The sequence below is a fragment of the Somniosus microcephalus genome, unplaced genomic scaffold (genome assembly GCF_052327205.1).
Source record: "Somniosus microcephalus isolate GS21.2 unplaced genomic scaffold, FLI_Smic_1.0 unresolved_chr1, whole genome shotgun sequence".
NCBI lineage: Eukaryota > Metazoa > Chordata > Chondrichthyes > Squaliformes > Somniosidae > Somniosus > Somniosus microcephalus.
Window position 1 is genome coordinate 105,768,185 of NW_028225179.1, and position 15,035 is coordinate 105,783,219.

A 15,035-nucleotide genomic window follows, 5' to 3' on the forward strand; every position below is an offset into this window, starting at 1 on the left:
TGAACCCACAACCTTCTGACCTGAGAGGTGAGAGTGCTTCCAACTGAGCCACAGCTGACACTTAATATCTTTGGTTAACAAAAATCTATCAAACTCAGATTAACAATTGACCGAGCATCAATTGCCGTCAATTAATAACAGTTAATGAACATGTTCAAATACTGTCGGCGGGAATTTAGACAAACTCATTAATGAATGCCCTGAAACTCGGAGGAAATCGAGCCTCCTCATTTGGATTTCTTTGGGACAGGGCATCTAGTCATTGAGGCTGCTTTTCAGAAAGAACACCTCCTCACTGGAGCCCCTTTTCACGCCAGTTGTCTCCGTGCGTTGTGTGAATGTGTGGCCATTAGGTTTAATGCTGTGTGCTTCCTCACTTGTCTCCCTGGTGTGTGAGCCTGTTCTCCAGCAGGTAAATCCACTGAATTTCTCCTGGACCGTGCTCTTCGGTTTCTCACTAATACACTAAGGGTAATCATGGCGGCTATTTCCCTCGTGCTCTTTCACCAGAGCTGCCCACTCCGACCCTGCTTCAGGCGGATGTTGGAGATCCCACGGCACTATTCGATGAAGAGCAAGAGGAGTCCAATCGACATTCTTCCGTCAACCAACACCACCAAGAAGAGATTGATTGGACGTTTATCTTATTGCTAGCTGTGGAGTCTTGCTGTGCGCACAATGGCTGCACTTTTGAAGCCATTTATTGTATGCAAAGTGCTTTGATAGATAGGTAAGAATAAGGAGGCCACATACTTCTTGGAAAATAAGGGGAAAAATTTGGTTGGTTAGCACCTCGGGCGGGGGGGGGTCGCTAACGGGGCGCCAGGAGCTTAGTGGCCGAGCGCGGTGATTTTAGCGCCGCTCGCGAAATTAACCAGTTGTTTTGCAGCAGCGCTAAACACTACCGCCACGATCCACTGTGTCCACAGATCGTGACCTCAGTCGAGCGTGTAGCGCCCCGGACCGGATATTGAGTCACGCCCCCTGCCTTAGCACCTGCCACTAGGAGCGACAGGTAGAGGGGAACGTTTTCAAGTCGGGAAGGGACTGGGGGAGCGCTATTTAAAGGCGGACACTTCCTACCTTTTCTTGTCGGCCAAATTTTTGAGAGGGAGAGAGACGTCTGGAAAGATTTAATGCTGTCCTAAGGAGTTTTGGCCCTCAGCACCACTTTTGAGGTTCCTAAGCGCTGAGCTCTTTCCCTGGGCCTATCCATTAGTGCTTCCAACACAATTGCTTTAGAGGTCTCTCCAGGCCGAGATTCAAGGCTGCAATGAGCAGGGTGTGGCTGGCCAGCAAGATGGCCCCTCCCCTTTAAGAACTGGACGGCGCCAGTCTGTCTGGCTTCCATGGTACCTGACATCACCTGAGCTTTGGTAGCGTTCTGTGGTAGTGCCTCGCTCCCCGACGTTAGCGCCTTAAGAGAGGTGAGTAGCGCCTGATTTAGCGCTCAAATCACCTCCAGGGGTGATAGAGGCGAATTTTGCAGTCGGAGGCGATAATTAGCACCGGGCGCTAAACTTTGCGCCTGGCCGATGTTAGCGCCCCAAAATGGGCGATACCCAATTTTTCCTCCCCAAGAGTCTAAATGGGGCAGAGGAGCAGAGGGATTTCCAGGTACAGGAATCACTGAAAGTAATGATGCAGGTTAACATGGCCATTTAAAAAAAGAAAACAAAGCACTGGGATTCTTTTCCAGAGGGATAGAATTGAAAAGCAGAGAAGTTATATTAAACTTGTATAGAACCTTGGTTAGACCACACTTGGAGTACTGTGCACAGTTCTGGTCTCCATATACCTTGGTTAGACCACACTTGGAGCACTGTGCACAGTTCTGGTCTCCATATACCTTGGTTAGACCACACTTGGAGCACTGTGCACAGTATTGGTCTCCATATACCTTGGTTAGACCACACTTGGAGTACTGTGCACAGTTCTGGTCTCCATATACCTTGGTTAGACCACACTTGGAGTACTGTGCACAGTATTGGTCTCCATATACCTTGGTTAGACCACACTTGGAGTACTGTGCACAGTATTGGTCTCCATATACCTTGGTTAGACCACACTTGGAGTACTGTGCACAGTATTGGTCTCCATATACCTTGGTTAGACCACACTTGGAGCACTGTGCACAGTATTGGTCTCCATATACCTTGGTTAGACCACACTTGGAGCACTGTGCACAGTATTGGTCTCCATATACCTTGGTTAGACCACGCTTGGAGCACTGTGCACAGTATTGGTCTCCATATACCTTGGTTAGACCACACTTGGAGCACTGTGCACAGTATTGGTCTCCATATACCTTGGTTAGACCACACTTGGAGCACTGTGCACAGTTCTGGTCTCCATATACCTTGGTTAGACCACACTTGGAGCACTGTGCACAGTATTGGTCTCCATATACCTTGGTTAGACCGCACTTGGAGCACTGTGCACAGTATTGGTCTCCATATGCCTTGGTTAGACCACACTTGGAGCACTGTGCACAGTATTGGTCTCCATATACCTTGGTTAGACCACACTTGGAGCACTGTGCACAGTATTGGTCTCCATATACCTTGGTTAGACCACACTTGGAGCACTGTGCACAGTATTGGTCTCCATATACCTTGGTTAGACCACACTTGGAGCACTGTGCACAGTATTGGTCTCCATATACCTTGGTTAGACCACACTTGGAGCACTGTGCACAGTTCTGGTCTCCATATACCTTGGTTAGACCACACTTGGAGCACTGTGCACAGTATTGGTCTCCATATACCTTGGTTAGACCACACTTGGAGCACTGTGCACAGTTCTGGTCTCCATATACCTTGGTTAGACCACACTTGGAGCACTGTGCACAGTATTGGTCTCCATATACCTTGGTTAGACCACACTTGGAGCACTGTGCACAGTATTGGTCTCCATATACCTTGGTTAGACCACACTTGGAGCACTGTGCACAGTTCTGGTCTCCATATACCTTGGTTAGACCACACTTGGAGCACTGTGCACAGTTCTGGTCTCCATATACCTTGGTTAGACCACACTTGGAGCACTGTGCACAGTATTGGTCTCCATATACCTTGGTTAGACCACACTTGGAGCACTGTGCACAGTTCTGGTCTCCATATACCTTGGTTAGACCACACTTGGAGCACTGTGCACAGTTCTGGTCTCCATATACCTTGGTTAGACCACACTTGGAGCACTGTGCACAGTTCTGGTCTCCATATACCTTGGTTAGACCACACTTGGAGCACTGTGCACAGTTCTGGTCTCCATATACCTTGGTTAGACCACACTTGGAGCACTGTGCACAGTTCTGGTCTCCATATACCTTGGTTAGACCACACTTAGAGTGCTGTGTACAGTTCTGGTCTCAGTATCGAGGCACTGGCGAAGGTGCAAACAAATTTACTCAAGTGATACCAGAACTGAGAGGTTATACATATCGAGAAGATTGAACAGGCTGGGGCTCTTTTCTCTAGAAAAGAGAGGGGTGACCTGATAGAGGTCTTGAAGATTATGAAAGGGTTTGATAGATCTTGGGGCGTGGCCAGTTTTGTTGCGGGGGTGGGGGGGGTGGCTGCGTCTAGCGCAATGTTTTTTAAATCAGCGCAAAAGGGCACAGAAACTCGATTTGCGCTGGACGTAACCTGCGCTTGAAGCTCCACAATCTTTTGTGCTGGTTTGGCTGTTTTTGGGCGAGTTGCACTGGGAAAACCGGCACGACCTAGAGGAAACTCTACCCCGCAGTATTTTTCCCCATTATCTCTATAACTGGGTGGTACGCTTCGTTCTTCATTGGCGAGTATTATTTTTCCTCTGTCTAAGTGCTCACACTGTCCCACTCCGTACACTAATCCAGGCCGACACACCCAGTGCTGTACTGAGGGAGCGCTGCACTGTCGGAGGTGCCGACTTTCAGATGAGACGTTAAACCGAGGCCCCGTCTGCTCTCTCAGGTGGACGTAAAACATCCCACAGCCACAGTTAAGAAAAAGGGTGTAAAGATAAACCCAGCAACGAGAGGCCAGTCAGTTTAACCTTGGTAGTGGGGAAGCTTTTAGAAAGGGTTGATGAGGGTAATGCAGTTGCCGTGGTGTACATGGATTTCCAAAAGGTGTTCGACAAAGTGCCACATAATAGGCTTGCCAGCAAAATGAAGCCCATGGAATAAAAGGGACAGTGACAGCATGGATATCAAATTGGCTAAGTGACAGGAAACAGAGAGTAGGGGTGAACGGTTGTTTTTCGGACTGGAGGAAGCTATTACAGTGGTGTTTCCCAGGGGTCGGTTCTAGGACCACTGCTTTTCTTGATATATATTAATGACTTGGACGTGGGTGTACTGGGCACAATTTAAAAATTTGCAGATGACACAAAACTTGGAAGTATAGGGAACAGTGAGGAGGAGAGTGATAGACTTCAAGAAGACATAGACAGGCTGGTGGAATGAGCAGGCACGTGGCAGATGAAATTTAACGCAGAAAAGTTCGAAGTGATACATTTTGGTAGAAAGAATGAGGACAGGAAATATAAATGAAAGGTCCAATCCTAAAGGGGGTGCACGAACAGAGAGACCTAGGGGTATATGTGGACAAAGCATTGAAGGTGGCAGGGCAGGTTGAGAAAGCGGTTTAAAAAAAACATGCGGGATCCTGGACTTCATAAGTAGAGCCATAGAGAACAAAAGCAAGGAAGTTACCATGAACCTTAATAAAACACTGGTTCGGCCTCAGTTGGAGTATTGTGTCCAATTCTGGGCACCGCACTTTAGGAAGAATGTGCAGGCCTTAGAGAGGCTGCAGAAAAGATTTACAAGAATGGTTCCAGGGATGAGGGACTTCAGTTATGTGGATAGACTGGAGAAGCTGGGATTGTTCTCCTTAGAGCAAAGAAGATTGAGAGGAGATTTGATAGAGGTGTTCAAAATCATGAGGGGTCTGGACAGAGTAGATAGCGAGAAACTGTTCCCATTGGCAGAAGGGTCGAGAAGCAGAGGACACAGATTTAAGGTGATTGGCAAAAGAACCAAAGGCAACATAAACAAAACCTTTTTTATGCAGCGAGTGGTTCGGATCTGGAATGCACTGCCTGAAAGGGTGCTGGAGGTAGACTGAATCGTGGCTTTCAAAAGGGAGTTCGATAAGTACCTGAAAGAAAAAAATTAGCAGGGCTACGGAGAAAGGGCGGGGGAGTGGGACTCGCTGAAGTGCTCTTGCAGAGAGCCGGCACGGGCTCGACAGGCCGAATGGCCTTCTTCCGTGCGAGCGGGGGAGTTCTCCCCGGTGTCCTGGCCAATATTTATGTCTCAACCAACATCACTAAAACTGATTATCAGTTCATCATCAGATTGCTATTTATGGGCGCTTCAGTGTGCAAATTGGCTGCCTCGTTGTCTGTATTACAACAGTGACTATGCTTCAAAAAGTACTTCATTAGCTGTGAAGCACCTTGGGGTGTCCTGAGGTAGTGAAAAGCACTGTATAAAATGCAAGTCTTTCTTGGTTCCCAGTGTAAGTGCCTCGCTATAACACACCTTTACCCCCAGTGTGTGTACAGTAGGTGTGTCACTGTGTCCTCTCTCACTGTTTATTCCCAGTGTGTGTACAGTAGGTGTGTCACTGTGTCCTCTCTCACTCTTTATTCCCAGTGTGTGTACAGTAGGTGTGTCACTGTGTCCCCTCTCACTGTTTATTCCCAGTGTGTGTACAGTAGGTGTGTCACTGTGTCCTCTCTCACTGTTTATTCCCAGTGTGTGTACAGCAGGTGTGTCACTGTGTCCTCTCTCACTGTTTATTCCCAGTGTGTGTACAGCAGGCGTGTCACTGTCCTCTCACTGTTTATTCCCAGTGTGTACAGTAGGTGTGTCACTGTGTCCTCTCTCACTGTTTATTCCCAGTGTGTGTACAGTAGCTGTGTCACTGTGTCCTCTCTCTCTGTTTATTCCCAGTGTGTACAGTAGGTGTGTCACTGTGTCCTCTCTCACTGTTTATTCCCAGTGTGTGTACAGTAGCTGTGTCACTGTGTCCTCTCTCACTGTTTATTCCCAGTGTGTGTACAGTAGGTGTGTCACTGTGTCCTCTCTCACTGTTTATTCCCAGTGTGTGTACAGCAGGCGTGTCACTGTCCTCTCACTGTTTATTCCCAGTGTGTACAGTAGGTGTGTCACTGTGTCCTCTCTCACTGTTTATTCCCAGTGTGTGTACAGTAGGTGTGTCACTGTGTCCTCTCTCACTGTTTATTCCCAGTGTGTGTACAGTAGGTGTGTCACTGTGTCCTCTCTCACTGTTTATTCCCAGTGTGTGTACAGTAGGTGTGTGACTGTGTCCTCTCTCACTGTTTATTCCCAGTGTGTGTACAGTAGGTGTGTCACTGTGTCGTCTCCCACTGTTTATTCCCAGTGTGTGTATAGTAGGTGTGTCACTGTCCTCTCACTGTTTATTCCCAGTGTGTGTATAGTAGGTCTGTCACTGTCCTCTCTCACTGTTTATTCCCAGTGTGTGTACAGTAGGTGTGTCACTGTGTCCTCTCTCACTGTTTATTCCCAGTGTGTGTACAGTAGGTGTGTCACTGTGTCCTCTCTCACTGTTTATTCCCAGTGTGTGTACAGTAGGTGTGTCACTGTGTCCTCACTGTTTATTCCCAGTGTGTGTACAGTAGGTGTGTCACTGTGCCCTCTCTCACTGTTTATTCCCAGTGTGTGTACAGTAGGTGTGTCACTGTGCCCTCTCTCACTGTTTATTCCCAGTGTGCACAGTAGGTGTGTCACTGTGTCCTCTCTCACTGTTTATTCCCAGTGTGTGTACAGTAGGTGTGTCACTGTGTCCTCTCTCACTGTTTATTCCCAGTGTGTGTACAGTAGCTGTGTCACTGTGTCCTCTCTCACTGTTTATTCCCAGTGTGTGTACAGTAGGCGTGTCACTGTGCCCTCTCTCACTGTTTATTCCCCAGTGTGTGTACAGTAGGTGTGTCACTGTGTCCTCTCTCTCTGTTTATTCCCAGTGTGTGTACAGTAGGTGTGTCACTGTGTCCTCTCTCACTGTTTATTCCCCAGTGTGTGTACAGTAGGTGTGTCACTGTGTCCTCTCACACTGTTTATTCCCCAGTGTGTGTACAGTAGGTGTGTCACTGTGTCCTCTCTCACTGTTTATTCCCCAGTGTGTGTACAGTAGGTGCGTCACTGTGCCCTCTCTCTGCTTATTCCCAGTGTGTGTACAGTAGGTGTGTCACTGTGTCCTCTCTCACTGTTTATTCCCAGTGTGTGTATAGTAGGTGTGTCACTCTGTCCTCTCTCACTGTTTATTCCCAGTGTGTGTACAGTAGGTGTGTCACTGTGTCCTCTCTCACTGTTTATTCCCAGTGTGTACAGTAGGTATGTCACTCTGTCCTCTCTCACTGTTTATTCCCAGTGTGTGTACAGTAGGTGTGTCACTGTGTCATCTCTCACTGTTTATTCCCAGTGTGTGTACAGTAGGTGTGTCACTGTGCCCTCTCTCACTGTTTATTCCTAGTGTGTGTACAGTAGGTGTGTCACTGTGTCCTCTCTCACTGTTTATTCCCAGTGTGTGTACAGTAGGTGTGTCACTGTGCCCTCTCACTGTTTATTCCCCAGTGTGTGTACTGTAGGTGTGTCACTGTGTCCTCTCTCACTGTTTATTCCCAGTGTGTGTACAGTCGGTGTGTCACTGTGTCCTCTCACTGTTTATTCCCAGTGTGTGTACAGTAGGTGTGTCACTGTGCCCTCTCTCACTGTTTATTCCCAATGTGTGTACAGTAGGTGTGTCACTGTGCCCTCTCTCACTGTTTATTCCCAGTGTGTGTACTGTAGGTGTGTCACTGTGTCCTCTCTCACTGTTTATTCCCAGTGTGTGTACAGTAGGTGTGTCACTGTGTCCTCTCTCACTGTTTATTCCCAGTGTGTGTACAGTAGGTGTGTCACTGTGTCCTCTCTCACTGTTTATTCCCAGTGTGTGTACAGTAGGTGTGTCACTGTGTCCTCTCTCACTGTTTATTCCCAGTGTGTGTACAGTAGGTGTGTCACTGTGTCCTCTCTCACTGTTTATTCCCAGTGTGTGTACAGTAGCTGTGTCACTGTGTCGTCTCTCACTGTTTATTCCCAGTGTGTGTACAGTAGGTGTGTCACTGTGTCGTCTCTCACTGTTTATTCCCAGTGTGTGTACAGTAGGTGTGTCACTGTGTCCTCTCTCACTGTTTATTCCCAGTGTGTGTACAGTAGGTGTGTCACTGTGTCCTCTCAGGGTTTATTCCCAGTGTGTGTACAGCAGGTGTGTCACTGTGCCCTCTCTCACTGTTTATTCCCAGTGTGTGTACAGCAGGTGTGTCACTGTGCCCTCTCTCTCTGTTTATTCCCAGTGTGTGTACAGTAGGTGTGTCACTGTGTCCTCTCAGGGTTTATTCCCAGTGTGTGTACAGCAGGTGTGTCACTGTATCCTCTCTCACTGTTTATTGCCAGTGTGTGTACAGTAGGTGTGTCACTGTCCTCTCTCACTGTTTATTCCCCAGTGTGTGTACAGTAGGTGTGTCACTGTGTCCTCTCTCACTGTTTATTCCCAGTGTGTGTGCAGCAGGTGTGTCACTGTGTCCTCTCTCACTGTTTATTCCCAGTGTGTGTGCAGCAGGTGTGTCACTGTGTCCTCTCTCACTGTTTATTCCCAGTGTGTGTACAGTAGGTGTGTCACTGTGTCCTCTCTCAGGGTTTATTCCCAGTGTGTGTACAGTAGGTGTGTCACTGTGTCCTCTCTCACTGTTTATTCCCAGTGTGTGTACTGTAGGTGTGTCACTGTGTCCTCTCTCACTGTTTATTCCCAGTGTGTGTTCAGTAGGTGTGTCACTGTGTCCTCTCTCACTGTTTATTCCCAGTGTGTGTACAGTAGGTGTGTCACTGTGTCCTCTCTCACTGTTTATTCCCAGTGTGTACAGTAGGTGTGTCACTGTGCCCTCTCTCACTGTTTATTCCCCAGTGTGTGTACAGTAGGTGTGTCACTGTGTCCTCTCTCACTGTTTATTCCCAGTGTGTGTACAGTAGGTGTGTCACTGTGTCCCCTCTCTCTGTTTATTCCCAGTGTGTGTACAGTAGGTGTGTCACTGTGCCCTCTCTCACTGTTTATTCCTAGTGTGTGTACAGTAGGTGTGTCACTGTGTCCTCTCACTGTTTATTCCCCAGTGTGTGTACAGTAGGTGTGTCACTGTGTCCTCTCTCACTGTTTATTCCCAGTGTGGACAGTATGTGTGTCACTGTGTCCTCTCACTGTTTATTCCCAGTGTGTGTACAGTAGGTGTGTCACTGTGTCCTCTCTCACTGTTTATTCCCAGTGTGTGTGCAGTAGGTGTGTCACTCTGTCCTCTCTCACTGTTTATTCCCAGTGTGTGTGCAGTAGGTGTGTCACTGTGTCCCCTCTCACTGTTTATTCCCAGTGTGTGTACAGTAGGTGTGTCACTGTGTCCTCTCACACTGTTTATTCCCAGTGTGTGTACAGTAGGTGTGTCACTGTCCTCTCTCACTGTTTATTCCCAGTGTGTGTACAGTAGGTGTGTCACTGTGCCCTCTCTCACTGTTTATTCCCAGTGTGTACAGTAGGTGTGTCACTGTGCCCTCTCACTGTTTATTCCCAGTGTGTGTACAGTAGGTGTGTCACTGTGTCCTCTCACTGTTTATTCCCAGTGTGTGTACAGTAGGTGTGTCACTGTGTCCTCTCTCACTGTTTATTCCCAGTGTGTGTACAGTAGGTGTGTCACTGTGTCCTCTCTCACTGTTTATTCCCAGTGTGTGTACAGTAGGTGTGTCACTGTGTCCTCTCTCACTGTTTATTCCCAGTGTGTGTATAGTAGGTGTGTCACTCTGTCCTCTCTCACTGTTTATTCCCAGTGTGTGTGTCACTGTGTCCTCTCACTGTTTATTCCCAGTGTGTGTACAGTAGGTGTGTCACTGTGTCCTCTCACTGTTTAATCCCAGTGTGTGTACAGTCGGTGTGTCACTCTGTCCTCTCTCACTGTTTATTCCCAGTGTGTGTACAGCAGGTGTGTCACTGTGTCCTCTCTCACTGTTTATTCCCAGTGTGTGTACAGTAGGTGTGTCACTGTCCTCTCACACTGTTTATTCCCAGTGTGTGTTCAGTAGGTGTGTCACTGTTTCCTCTCTCACTGTTTATTCCCAGTGTGTGTACAGTAGGTGTGTCACTGTCCTCTCTCACTGTTTATTCCCAGTGTGTGTATAGTAGGTGTGTCACTCTGTCCTCTCTCACTGTTTATTCCCAGTGTGTGTACAGTAGGTGTGTCACTGTGTCCTCTCTCACTGTTTATTCCCAGTGTGTGTACAGTAGGTGTGTCACTGTCCTCTCACACTGTTTATTCCCAGTGTGTGTACAGTAGGTGTGTCACTGTGTCCTCTCTCACTGTTTATTCCCAGTGTGTGCACAGTTGGTGTGTCACTGTGTCCTCTCTCACTGTTTATTCCCAGTGTGTGTACAGTAGGTGTGTCACTGTGTCCTCTCTCACTGTTTATTCCCAGTGTGTGTACAGTAGGTGTGTCACTGTGTCCTCTCTCACTGTTTATTCCCAGTGTGTGTACAGTAGGTGTGTCACTGTGTCCTCTCACACTGTTTATTCCCAGTGTGTGTACAGTAGGTGTGTCACTGTGTCCTCTCTCACTGTTTGCTCTCTCACTGTTTATTCCCCAGTGTGTGTACAGTAGGTGTGTCACTGTCCTCTCTCACTGTTTATTCCCAGTGTGTGTACAGTAGGTGTGTCACTGTGTCCTCTCTCTCTTTATTCCCAGTGTGTACAGTAGGTGTGTCACTGTGCCCTCTCTCACTGTTTATTCCCCAGTGTGTGTACAGTAGCTGTGTCACTGTGTCCTCTCACTGTTTATTCCCAGTGTGTGTCCAGTAGGTGTGTCACTGTGTCCTCTCTCACTGTTTATTCCCAGTGTGTGTACAGTAGGTGTGTCACTGTGTCCTCTCTCACTGTTTATTACCAGTGTGTGTATAGTAGGTGTGTCACTGTCCTCTCTCACTGTTTATTCCCAGTGTGTGTACAGTAGGTGTGTCACTGTGTCCTCTCTCACTGTTTATTCCCAGTGTGTGTACAGTCGGTGTGTCACTGTGTCCTCTCACTGTTTATTCCCAGTGTGTGTACAGTAGGTGTGTCACTGTGCCCTCTCTTACTGTTTATTCCCAGTGTGTGTACAGTAGGTGTGTCACTGTGCCCTCTCTCACTGTTTATTCCCAGTGTGCACAGTAGGTGTGTCACTGTGTCCTCTCTCACTGTTTATTCCCAGTGTGTGTACAGTAGGTGTGTCACTGTGCCCTCCCTCACTGTTTATTCCCAGTGTGTGTACTGTAGGTGTGTCACTGTGTCCTCTCTCACTGTGTGCACAGGAGGTGTGTCACTGTGTCCTCTCTCACTGTTTATTCCCAGTGTGTGTACAGTAGGCGTGTCACTGTGCCCTCTCTCACTGTTTATTCCCCAGTGTGTGTACAGTAGGTGTCACTGTGTCCTCTCACACTGTTTATTCCCCAGTGTGTGTACAGTAGGTGTGTCACTGTGTCCTCTCTCACTGTTTATTCCCAGTGTGTGTATAGTAGGTGTGTCACTCTGTCCTCTCTCACTGTTTATTCCCAGTGTGTGTACAGTAGGTGTGTCACTGTGTCCTCTCTCACTGTTCATTCCCAGTGTGTACAGTAGGTATGTCACTCTGTCCTCTCTCACTGTTTATTCCCAGTGTGTGTACAGTAGGTGTGTCACTGTGTCATCTCTCACTGTTTATTCCCAGTGTGTGTACAGTAGGTGTGTCACTGTGTCCTCTCTCACTGTTTATTCCCAGTGTGTGTATAGTAGGTGTGTCACTCTGTCCTCTCACTGTTTATTCCTAGTGTGTGGACAGTAGGTGTGTCACTGTGTCCTCTCACTGTTTATTCCCCAGTGTGTGTACTGTAGGTGTGTCACTGTGTCCTCTCTCACTATTTATTCCCAGTGTGTGTACAGTCGGTGTGTCACTGTGTCCTCTCACTGTTTATTCCCAGTGTGTGTACAGTAGGTGTGTCACTGTGTCCTCTCTCACTGTTTATTCCCAGTGTGTGTACAGTAGGTGTGTCACTGTGCCCTCTCTCACTGTTTATTCCCAGTGTGCACAGTAGGTGTGTCACTGTGTCCTCTTTCACTGTTTATTCCCAGTGTGTGTACAGTAGGTGTGTCACTGTGCCCTCTCTCACTGTTTATTCCCAGTGTGTGTACTGTAGGTGTGTCACTGTGTCGTCTCTCACTGTTTATTCCCAGTGTGTGTACAGTAGGTGTGTCACTGTGTCCTCTCACACTGTTTATTCCCAGTGTGTGTACAGTAGGCGTGTCACTGTGCCCTCTCTCACTGTTTATTCCCCAGTGTGTGTACAGTAGGTGTGTCACTGTGTCCTCTCTCACTGTTTATTCCCAGTGTGTGTACAGTAGGTGTGTTACTGTGCCCTCTCTCACTGTTTATTCCCAGTGTGTGAAAAGTAGGTGTGTCACTGTGTCCTCTCACACTGTTTATTCCCCAGTGTGTGTACAGTAGGTGTGTCACTGTGTCCTCTCTCACTGTTTATTCCCAGTGTGTGTACAGTAGTTGTGTCACTGTGTCCTCTCTGTGTTTATTCCCAGTGTGTGTACAGTAGTTGTGTCACTGTGTCCTCTCTCACTGTTTATTCCCAGTGTGTGTACAGTAGGTGTGTCACTGTGTCCTCTCTCACTGTTTATTCCCAGTGTGTGTACAGTAGGTGTGTCACTGTGTCCTCTCTCACTGTTTATTCCCAGTGTGTGTACAGTAGGTGTGTCACTGTGTCCTCTCTCACTGTTTATTCCCAGTGTGTGTACAGTAGTTGTGTCACTGTGCCCTCTCTCACTGTTTATTCCCAGTGTGTGGACAGTAGTTGTGTCACTGTGTCCTCTCTCACTGTTTATTCCCCAGTGTGTGTACAGTAGGTGTGTCACTGTGTCCTCTCTCACTGTTTATTCCCAGTGTGTGTACAGTAGTTGTGTCACTGTGCCCTCTCCCACTGTTTATTCCCAGTGTGTGGACAGTAGGTGTGTCACTGTGCCCTCTCGCACTGTTTATTCCCAGTGTGTGTACAGTAGGTGTGTCACTGTATCCTCTCTCACTGTTTATTGCCAGTGTGTGTACAGTAGGTGTGTCACTGTCCTCTCTCACTGTTTATTCCCCAGTGTGTGTACAGTAGGTGTGTCACTGTGTCCTCTCTCACTGTTTATTCCCAATGTGTGTGCAGTAGGTGTGTCACTGTGCCCTCTCTCACTGTTTATTCCCAGTGTGTGTACAGTAGGTGTGTCACTGTGTCCTCTCTCACGGTTTATTCCCAGTGTGTGTACAGTAGGTGTGTCACTGTGTCCTCTCAGGGTTTATTCCCAGTGTGTGTGCAGCAGGTGTGTCACTGTGTCCTCTCTCACTGTTTATTCCCAGTGTGTGTACAGTAGGTGTGTCACTGTGTCCTCTCTCAGGGTTTATTCCCAGTGTGTGTACAGTAGGTGTGTCACTGTGCCCTCTCTCACTGTTTATTCCCAGTGTGTATACAGTCGGTGTGTCACTGTGTCCTCTCTCACTGTTTATTCCCAGTGTGTGTTCAGTAGGTGTGTCACTGTGTCCTCTCTCACTGTTTATTCCCAGTGTGTGTACAGTAGGTGTGTCACTGTGTCCTCTCACACTGTTTATTCCCCAGTGTGTGTACAGTAGGTGTGTCACTGTCCTCTCTCACTGTTTATTCCCAGTGTGTGTACAGTAGGTGTGTCACTGTGTCCTCTCTCACTGTTTATTCCCAGTGTGTACAGTAGGTGTGTCACTGTGCCCTCTCTCACTGTTTATTCCCCAGTGTGTACAGTAGGTGTGTCACTGTGCCCTCTCTCACTGTTTATTCCCAGTGTGTGTACAGTAGGTGTGTCACTGTGTCCCCTCTCTCTGTTTATTCCCAGTGTGTGTACAGTAGGTGTGTCACTGTGTCCTCTCTCACTGTTTATTCCCAGTGTGTGTATAGTAGGTGTGTCACTCTGTCCTCTCTCACTGTTTATTCCCAGTGTGTGTACAGTAGGTGTGTCACTGTGTCGTCTCTCACTGTTTATTCCCAGTGTGTGTACAGTAGGTGTGTCACTGTGCCCTCTCTCACTGTTTATTCCTAGTGTGTGTACAGTAGGTGTGTCACTGTGTCCTCTCTCACTGTTTATTCCCCAGTGTGTGTACAGTAGGTGTGTCACTGTGTCCTCTCTCTCTGTTTATTCCCAGTGTGTACAGTATGTGTGTCACTGTGTCCTCTCACACTGTTTATTCCCAGTGTGTGTACAGTAGGTGTGTCACTGTGTCCTCTCACACTGTTTTTTCCCAGTGTGTGTACAGTAGGTGTCACTGTTTCCTCTCTCTGTTTATTCCCAGTGTGTGTACAGTAGGTGTGTCACTGTCCTCTCTCACTGTTTATTCCCAGTGTGTGTACAGTAGGTGTGTCACTGTGCCCTCTCTCACTGTTTATTCCCAGTGTGTACAGTAGGTGTGTCACTGTGCCCTCTCTCACTGTTTATTCCCAGTGTGTGTACAGTAGGTGTGTCACTGTGTCCTCTCACTGTTTATTCCCAGTGTGTGTACAGTAGGTGTGTCACTGTGTCCTCTCTCACTGTTTATTCCCAGTGTGTGTACAGTAGGTGTGTCACTGTGTCCTCTCTCACTGTTTATTCCCAGTGTGTGTACAGTAGGTGTGTCACTGTGTCCTCTCTCACTGTTTATTCCCAGTGTGTGTATAGTAGGTGTGTCACTCTGTCCTCTCTCACTGTTTATTCCCAGTGTGTGTGTCACTGTGTCCTCTCACTGTTTATTCCCAGTGTGTGTACAGTAGGGGTGTCACTGTGTCCTCTCACTGTTTATTCCCAGTGTGTGTACAGTCGGTGTGTCACTCTGTCCTCTCTCACTGTTTATTCCCAGTGTGTGTACAGTAGGTGTGTTACTGTGCCCACTCTCACTGTTTATTCCCAGTGTGTGTACAGTAGGTGTGTCA

General features: G+C 47.8%; 1 protein-coding gene across 1 annotated transcript in view; it reads left to right on the forward strand.

Annotated features, from left to right (window-relative positions):
* The window catches only part of pigc (phosphatidylinositol glycan anchor biosynthesis, class C), a 105,553-nt gene that overhangs the window by 14,310 nt on the left and 76,208 nt on the right, over positions 1–15,035 (forward strand). The window lies entirely within an intron of this gene.